The 8,660-nt window shown below is 44.5% G+C and overlaps 1 long non-coding RNA gene across 1 annotated transcript; it reads left to right on the forward strand.

Moving 5' to 3' along the window:
* The first annotated feature begins 1,878 nt into the window (after positions 1-1,878).
* LOC120939609 lies at positions 1,879-4,988 on the forward strand. The gene is made up of 3 exons (XR_005749309.1): positions 1,879-2,027; positions 4,485-4,655; positions 4,745-4,988. It is a non-coding gene; the product is annotated as an uncharacterized LOC120939609 (long non-coding RNA).
* The last annotated feature ends 3,672 nt before the right edge of the window (positions 4,989-8,660 follow it).

Below are 8,660 nucleotides of genomic sequence, written 5' to 3' on the forward strand. Positions count from 1 at the left end.
CTATTTGTTTCTCTACTGTGTTGTCAATCCTCAACATGTGCTTATAGTAGAAACTCTAGGTAGCTCTACTGACATTCATTGAACAGGCATATTTGACTGTTTTCACCATTAACAGAGACAGAATAATGTGGTATTTCTAGATATTTATTTGTTATTAGTTTTATTATTATTAGTTTGTATTTATTAGATATGTATTATTTCGCTACAATTTTGTACATGTGTTTTCTGTGTTCTTGATGTCACAATAAATAACAAGTAATTATTTTCTGCTCACATACTGTAAGTTCTTTTTGGGCTTATACAGTACTTGTGACAGCACCAGGAAAGAGTAAGTGAAAATAGAAGTTTGTCTGAGGCCTTTTGAGACTGTTTCACAAAAAAAAGGGGGGGATCTGGAGGTCCCCTTTGTTAAAGGGGACTTCCAGATTCCGATAAGCCCCCCACCCGCAGACCCCCACAACCATCAGCAAGGGTTGTGGGGATGAGGCCCTTGTCTTCATCAACATGGAGACATCCTCTCCATGTTGGCCTGGTACAGTTCAGGAGGGGGGCGCTCTCTCGTCCCCCCTCTTTCTCTGCGGCCTGCTAGGTTGCGTGCTCGGATAAAGGTCTGGTATGATTTTTGAGGGGAACCCCACGTAATTTTTTTAATTTTGGTTCGGGGTTCCCCTTAAAATCCATACCAAACCTGATGGGCCTGATATGGAGTTTGGGGGGGACCGACACGCTTTTTTTTCCATTTTGGTTTGGGGTTCCCCTTAATTTTCATACCAGACCCAAAGGGCCTGTTAATGGACTAAGTGGGGAACCCATGCTGTTTTTTTTTCAACTTTTATCTGACTTTTATCTGTATTGCCGGGACCCGACAATTCATTATAGCCGCGATCAGTTTTAAATTACTTTTTTCCTTTAGAAATGCCATTTTGTGCAGGACTTTTCTAAGCACGGGGAACATGCTCTACTTTACAGGCATACTATAGACACCTCCCAGGTATGAAATTTAAAGGAACATTTCACTTTTATTGTTTCACTTTAAAGTGGAAGTTCACCCAAAAATAAATTTCTAATAATACCTTGAGCTGACCGGTTATACTGCGAGGATGCTGTTTTTTTCATACATACCTTGTTAGCAGTGTTTCATCCCTCGGCTTCCGGATACGATTCTAGCGGGGCTGGGCGTTCCTAGTTGATTGACGTTCCTCCGACCGGCGCATACTGCGCGTCACGAATTTCCGAAAGAAGCCGAACATTGCTGCGCAGGCGCCGTATAGAGCCGACTCTATACGGCGCCTGCGCAATGACGTTCGGCTTCTTTCGGAAAGTCGTGACGCGCAGTGTGCGGCGGTCGGAGGAACGTCAATCAACTAGGAACACCCAGCCCCGCTAGAATCGTACCCGGAAGCCGAGGGATGAAACACTGCTAACAAGGTATGTATGAAAAAAAAAAATATTTTTGGGTGAACTTCCACTTTAAGCATTATTAAAATCACTGCTCCCAAAAAAATTGCAGTTTTAAAACTGTTTTTGCATTGATACATGTACCCTGGGGCAGGACCCAGGTCCCCAAACACTTTTTATGACAATAACTTGCATATTAGCCTTTAAAATGAGCACTTTTGATTTTTCATGTTTGTGTCGCATATACTTTAACCACTTATGCTCCCATTAGGGTGTGCCATTCCACCTGTGGCCACCCGGGGGAACATTACCGTGTCGGCGGCATTCCTTGATCACCTCCAGAATTGCCATGACGCCGCATGCATGCATGGCCTCGGCCCTGCGTGCGTTTTTGCGTCAGGACATCACGCGATTGCGATGGAGGTGACGGCAGTGGCCGAAGCATCAGCTTACAAGAACGCCGAGGGAGTAAAGAGTTAACCAGCACGGGGCTGTGGTTGATGAGGGGGAGGGAAAAGACGACACCTGGCACTAATTGGCTTAGACCCTATTTAATGTGCCTTATTTTCCTGGGTTTGGTAATGATCCCAGAAGAGCTCCCTCCACACACTGACAGGATGTGAGCCCATGTGAGTACTTGATCCAGCATACTACATACAGGGCCGCTGATAGGGGGGGACCACCAGCCCTCCTGTAGGGGGCCCGGGCACACAGGGGGCCCGGACAGCAGGAGGATCGGTGGAGCAGAGAATGACAGCGTTACGAGGCATCATCTGAAGGGACTATTTTTCTGCTTCCCCCGGCTTCCAGGTGGCCTAAGATATATTCCCTGGGCCCCATCAGTTTATTTAGAGGGGCCCAGTAGTGGTACTATAGGGGTGGGGATTGCGGTGACACCAAGACCGCTGCTACACACCTTGCAGAGTAGCAGCAGAACGGTGCGAGTGATGCTTCACTTCCCTGTCAGGCGGAGTGATCTCCACCCGACAGGAGCTTCCTAGTCCCGGCTGGTCTGACGTCATCATTCAGAGGCTGGGGAGCGCGGGATTGAAGAAAAGATGCTGGCAAAAGTCAGGACCTGTAGCCAGAGCTCAGTGTCTCAGTGTCTGCAAGTGAGTAATCACGTAGCTCATTTGCATAACAATGCCGTATTTAACACCTCCGTCTTAGATGTGTGAAGTGGACTGGTTAATGCTTTGGGGGAGGGGGGGTTAAATAATTTTCAATGCAAATTGTAATATAGCACATGGAGCCTGGAGGGGGTTAATGTACTCACCTAGTATTATTGACCTGTGGCAATTAACCCCTTTGTGTGCTGCATTAATGACAGTCATTGGCACCATCAGTGTTAATTAACCCCTTTTATGCTACAGCATGAAGGGGTTTATAAACATTGCCACTAATGCAGCACAAAGGGGTTAATTATTTATCACTGGTCAGAGAGTACATTAACCCCCTCCATGTGCCATATTACAATTACCAATCATTATCATTATGATCATCACACAGTACAGGTGCATTGAGCACCTGTATTGTGTGATTATCATGATAATAATGATTATATAGAATGACAGAAAAATTCATCTTTAGGCTTTATTCACACAGGGCATGCTGCAGACATGCGTCTAGCACGCAGAGCTGTCTTTTACTGGCTTGGGGATGTTTAAAGTGTTACATGCATCCCAATGCCGGCATCCAATTTATTCCTACTGAGACACACAGCCACTATATCCCAATATGTCATGCGTGCGGGTCCCAGAATGCATGCAGGGTGCGTTCAGGGACCTGCACCAGCATGTCATATTGGGATAAAGTGGTTGTGTGTCTCAGTAGGAATAAATATGATACCGGCATTGTGATCAGATGCATGTAACACTTTAAAACAGTGTCACTGTTGTAAACAAGGTTAGGAGACTGTATGATACGTTAAATATGTTAAATACAGTTCTGTAAGCAACACCTTATTTTCCGGGAGTGCCCCTACCAAAACTAGACTCCGGATCCGTCCCTGGTACACACTGCCCCCTATCCACATTAGTTGCTGCTGGGAGGTGAGCACTGAGCAGCCTTTGGAGGAGATAGGGGCACTGTGTGTGTGTGTGTGTACAGTGCAATGCAATCTACAGTAAGAGCGATCCGGTCTCATGTACTATAAAGACCAGCACTCTTCTGACAGGAGGGGAGAACAAAACACAGCACACCTCTTCATGGCTGTGTTGGCAAATGTAATGGTGATTTGGGGAGGCCGATATGTGTGAGGAGGAAGAATGGGGGGATATGTGCTGGGAGGAGAGACTGGGGGGGGGGGGGCAGAGGGGTAATTTAGAAGGGGTTGTGCTAGGAGGGGGATTTTTGTTTGGAAATTTGTGCACGGGGGCCCCGTCAGGTAGGCTGTACGGGGCCCCATGATTTCTATAAGCGGCCCTGACTACATATATTCATATTATTTTTGCACACTATACTACACTTTGTAGTTATTTAGCAATATCATTACTGCCTTAAAATGCATACATCTACACTTATTTACAACTACCAGCACTGGGACATACTATCACACTGACCTTCACCATTCACACATACTTTCTTTTACTTCCTACATTTTTTACTTTCTGCTCATGTCACCTGATTCGCTAGATTTTTCTTGTTTTTTTCAATTTTCACTACATATTGCCGCTTTTTTTATTACATTTTTTTTATCTTTTTTTTTTTTTTTTCCTTGCACATCATTACACACACTTGTATTTCCAAACCCATACACAGTGCATTAACATGCACTCTGTACCTATACACCCTACACACACACATACACATTACTTTTGCACCACACATTTTTCTGTCTTTTTTTCAATCACTTCATCCACCAGCAGCATGTTCACTCTGCATTCACTTGTATATTATACCTACCATGTCAATGGTTCTGGTATATTTAATAACATGATATTCTGCTTTGAGTATCAACAATACCTTCATACTCTATCATATTCTTTTATACATATTTATGCCAAGATCTTGTTAGTACACAATGACTTTATACTCTTATTACAAATATATATTGAATCATTATGGGTGTCGTCTGTTTTTCCTAGCCCCCCTCCCCCCCTTCTCGCAGGTTCACACCCGAGACTCCCTGCAAGCCTGTGTTTGGTTGACTCCCGCCTGGAGTGATGGGGGACGTTCATCATGGGGATATCGGGATCCTTTGTCTGCACCACGGCCATCATCTCTGGTTACATGTCACCTTCTATATGCTTTGAGCGGTAAATATATCCTCACTATCTGTACTATGGGTGCCAGCATTTTACTTGAATGTTAGTATCCTAACATACTTTTTTTGACATCTTTCCAGAATACAAATCCCCCTGAAGAAGACCAAATTGTGGTCAAAACGCGTCGGGGTATTCTTATGGAAGCTACTTCATCAATGGCACTATATATTATTCCATTGTATCATTTAACATTTAATTGTTGTTGAGATAGGTCTCCAACTGTCTGTAACCTGAATGTATTTTATATTACAACTATCTGCATCTTCATTACTCGTGATACAGAAACCTAGTAAAGAATTTTTTTTTTATATATTTCCATGTCTTTGAATTTAATATACCTTACACAATATGTCGCTTAAAAGCCCCCGGGGGGAATTTCTCCATTTTTGTATCTACAACATTTTGGGGTGTGCGGCCCTTGGACTCTCAATATATGCGTTTTTCCTTGTCTCATACTTTAACCACTTAAGGACCGGACCAATATGCTGCTAAATGACCCAAGGGGTTTTTACAATTCGGCACTGCATCGCTTTAACAGACAATTGCGCGGTCGTGCGACGTGGCTCCCAAACAAAATTGGCGTCCTTTTTTCCCCACAAATAGAGCTTTCTTTTGGTGGTATTTGATCACCTCTGCGGTTTTTATTTTTTGCGCTATAAACAAAAATAGAGCGACAATTTTGAAAAAAATGCAATATTTTTTACTTTTGCTATAATAAATATCCCCCAAAAACATATATAAAAATATTTTTTTCCCTCAGTTTAGGCCGATACGTATTCTTCTACCTATTTTTGGTAAAAAAAATCGCAATAAGCGGTTATCAATTGGTTTGCGCAAAATTTATAGCGTTTACAAAATAGGGGATAGTTTTTTTTTTTTTACTACTAATGGCGGCGATCAGTGATTTTTTTTCGTGACTGTGACATTTTGGCGGACACTTTGGACAATTTTGACACATTTTTGGGACCATTGTCATTTTCACAGCAAAAAATGCATTTAAATTGCATTGTTTATTGTGAAAATGACAGTTGCAGTTTGGGAGTTAACCACAGAGGGCGCTGTAGGAGTTAGGGTTCACCTAGTGTGTGTTTACAACTGTAGGGGGGTGTGGCTGTAGGACTGACATCATCGATCGAGTCTCCCTATAAAAGGGATCACTCGATCAATGCAGTCGCCACAGTGAAGCACGGGGAAGCCATGTTTACATACGGCTCTCCCCGTTCTTCAGCTCCAGGGAGCGATCGCGATGGGGCGGCTATAAACGAATAGCCGCGACGTCGTCCCGGATCGCTCCCTGCGGGAATCCGACCGCCGCATGTAGCGGGGGGGGTCCCGATCGGACCCTTGACCCACGTCTAGGCAGGAACGTACAGGTACGCCAATGTGCCTGTACATGCCATTCTGCCGACGTACATATACATGCGGCGGTCTGGAAGTAGTTAATGGCGTTTGTGTGTTCGAACAAATTTTGTGCCTGTTTGCATGTTCTGCTGCGAACCGAACCAAGGGGTGTTCAGCTCATCCCTACCCCCTAGAACTAGGCCCGAAGCTTGGCTCTGCATTATATATTTTAAAATAAACAACTAATGTGCACACCAATTTTTGATCAACGTCAGTAGTGAGCAGCTGCCAACATCAAACAGGTTACCACAAATCCACAGATAAATTGAATATACTGTATAGCAAAGGATGTGGCACTACCTAAAATAACATCAAAAATCCATTCGGTGCAAATAATTATACAAACAATATGCAAAATCCACATAGCTAAAAGTTCATCAAAAGTGTCAATTAATATTGAAATGTGCATAACAATATTTTCAGCAAAAATGTTTTTTAATGTAAATCATGCTTATAATTAAAAACATTTCATTTGTACTCTTTTTGCACTTTGGATATAATTGTTTTAATTATAAGCATGGTTTATATAAATTTTTTGCTGAAAATATTTGAAATGGATGGGTTCCTGCAGCACCATCATCCTCTGGCCTCCCTCGTCTGCTCTGGGACCTCTCTGCCTGTCGGCTGCTCTCAGGACGTAATGCAGGCAGCACCGGCTCATTTAAACTCACAGCGACCATTACGTGGGGGCCGCCGGAGATAGCTGAGTTTTGCTGGATGGAGCTGAAGAGCTGTCAGAGAGGAGGGGGGCGAGGGAAGTCGAGTGGTGATGGAAAAGGACGAGTATGGGCCGGAGTTAGCTGAAGTTGTGTTCAGCGTTCTGAAAGAGCCAAGCAGGGGCGGAAAGAGCCGAAGTGCTCTGCGCTGCATCCAGAAGCTCGATACCTTGTCATGGGCAGTACAGCGGTGCTCAAATCAATGGCTACATGAGTAGCACAGCCATTAATTTGACAGGTTGTCACTGAAAGCGGCCCACTGAGCCATTGGCTCACCGGGAAACTCCCAGTAGTCCTGATGGCCAGTACATGCCTGGTTATGCATCGTTTGGTATACTGAACAACAACTTCAAGTTCAACTAGGGATATGATATCCGAGTAAGCAGGCAACACGGTAATGCTAGCAAATGAAGTATACAAAAATGGCAGAAGTAGTAGAAAGAAGGAAGAAAACAAGGGAAGATCGGTCACCAGTACTATAGAAGGGATGGATTGTACCTAAATGAGGAGGGTGCAGATGTGTTGGGAGTAAAGATGGCCAAAAAGTTAGAGGGTTTTTAAACAAGGCAACGGGGGGGAGTGTCCAGAGGTAGAGATAGTCAGCGTAGGACATAGTCCAGAGGGTAGTATTGGGGGCATTAGTGGTAGATTGACAAAAGCACATAAACCCAAGGTAAGTATAGTAACAAGCCCTAGTTGCAATCTCGGAACACCCAATAAGAGGATAGCATGCAACCAGTCTAAACTACGTGGCATGTTCAAAAATGGCAGGAGCCTGACGGACAAGATGGGAGAACTTGAGATACTGTTGTATGAGGAGGATTTGGATTTTGTGTGAATTTCAGAGACTTGGTTCAACAGCTCTCGTGTTTGGCTTGATAGTGATGACCCTGATACAATCTCAGGGCTAACCCATTTCTGCCGTTTGATTTAAATTATAAGGTGAAATATGCAGACCAGACAAAGAATCTACATCTCACCTTTTTCAGCATCCAACTCCAAGAGGGCCCAGCTGAGCCGGAGCAGCTACTTTTTATTGGCAAATGACATCACAAAACATATGCATTCAATTGGTTAGCTTACACATTTCCCAGCCCCCTTATTATACGCCCCCTGTGACATCTCTTCTTGGCATGGAGCCCTCATAGGTCGGTTCACATAAAGGGTGGTCTCTTCTTGGAAGCCCTTTTTTGGGCATGCACACACACCCTTCTTGTCATGTGGCATAAAAGTCTCCTTCAGTGGCAGCTGGTGCTCAACATTTTTGGGGGGGCGCAAACAAAAAAAAAAAAAAACAATTGCAGCCTCACTGTGCCATCAAATGCATCCAATGTGCTCATCAATTGTCGCCACTGTGCCATCAATTGTCGCCACTGTGCCATGCCTTCAAATGCAGCCACTGTGCGATGCAACGCAGCCACTGTGCCATCATGTATCGCCACTGTACCCATCAATTGCCACCACTGTGCCATGCCATCAAACACAGCCACTGTGCTATCAATTGTCGCCACTGTGCCATGTCAAACACATCCACTGTGCCATGCCATCAATTTTCACCACTGTGCCCATCAATTGTCACCACTGTGCCATCAAGCGCAGCCACTGTGCCATGCCATCAATTGTTACCACTGTGCCATGCCATCAATTGTTACCACTGTGCCCACATCAATTGTTACCACTGTACCCACAGCAATTGTTACCACTGTGCCCACATCAATTGTCGCCACTGTGCCCTGTAAAATGCTGCCCCCTTCCCCCCCATATTCCTTCCCTTCCAGGTTGCTCTGTGTTATTTCACTCCTCCTCAGAGGTTACCCCTACACCTCTGCCCCTCCATCCTTGGCTCTGAGTATGGAGCTCGCCCCAGATATTCCTGGAT

The sequence above is a fragment of the Rana temporaria genome, chromosome 5 (genome assembly GCF_905171775.1).
Source record: "Rana temporaria chromosome 5, aRanTem1.1, whole genome shotgun sequence".
Lineage (NCBI taxonomy): Eukaryota > Metazoa > Chordata > Amphibia > Anura > Ranidae > Rana > Rana temporaria.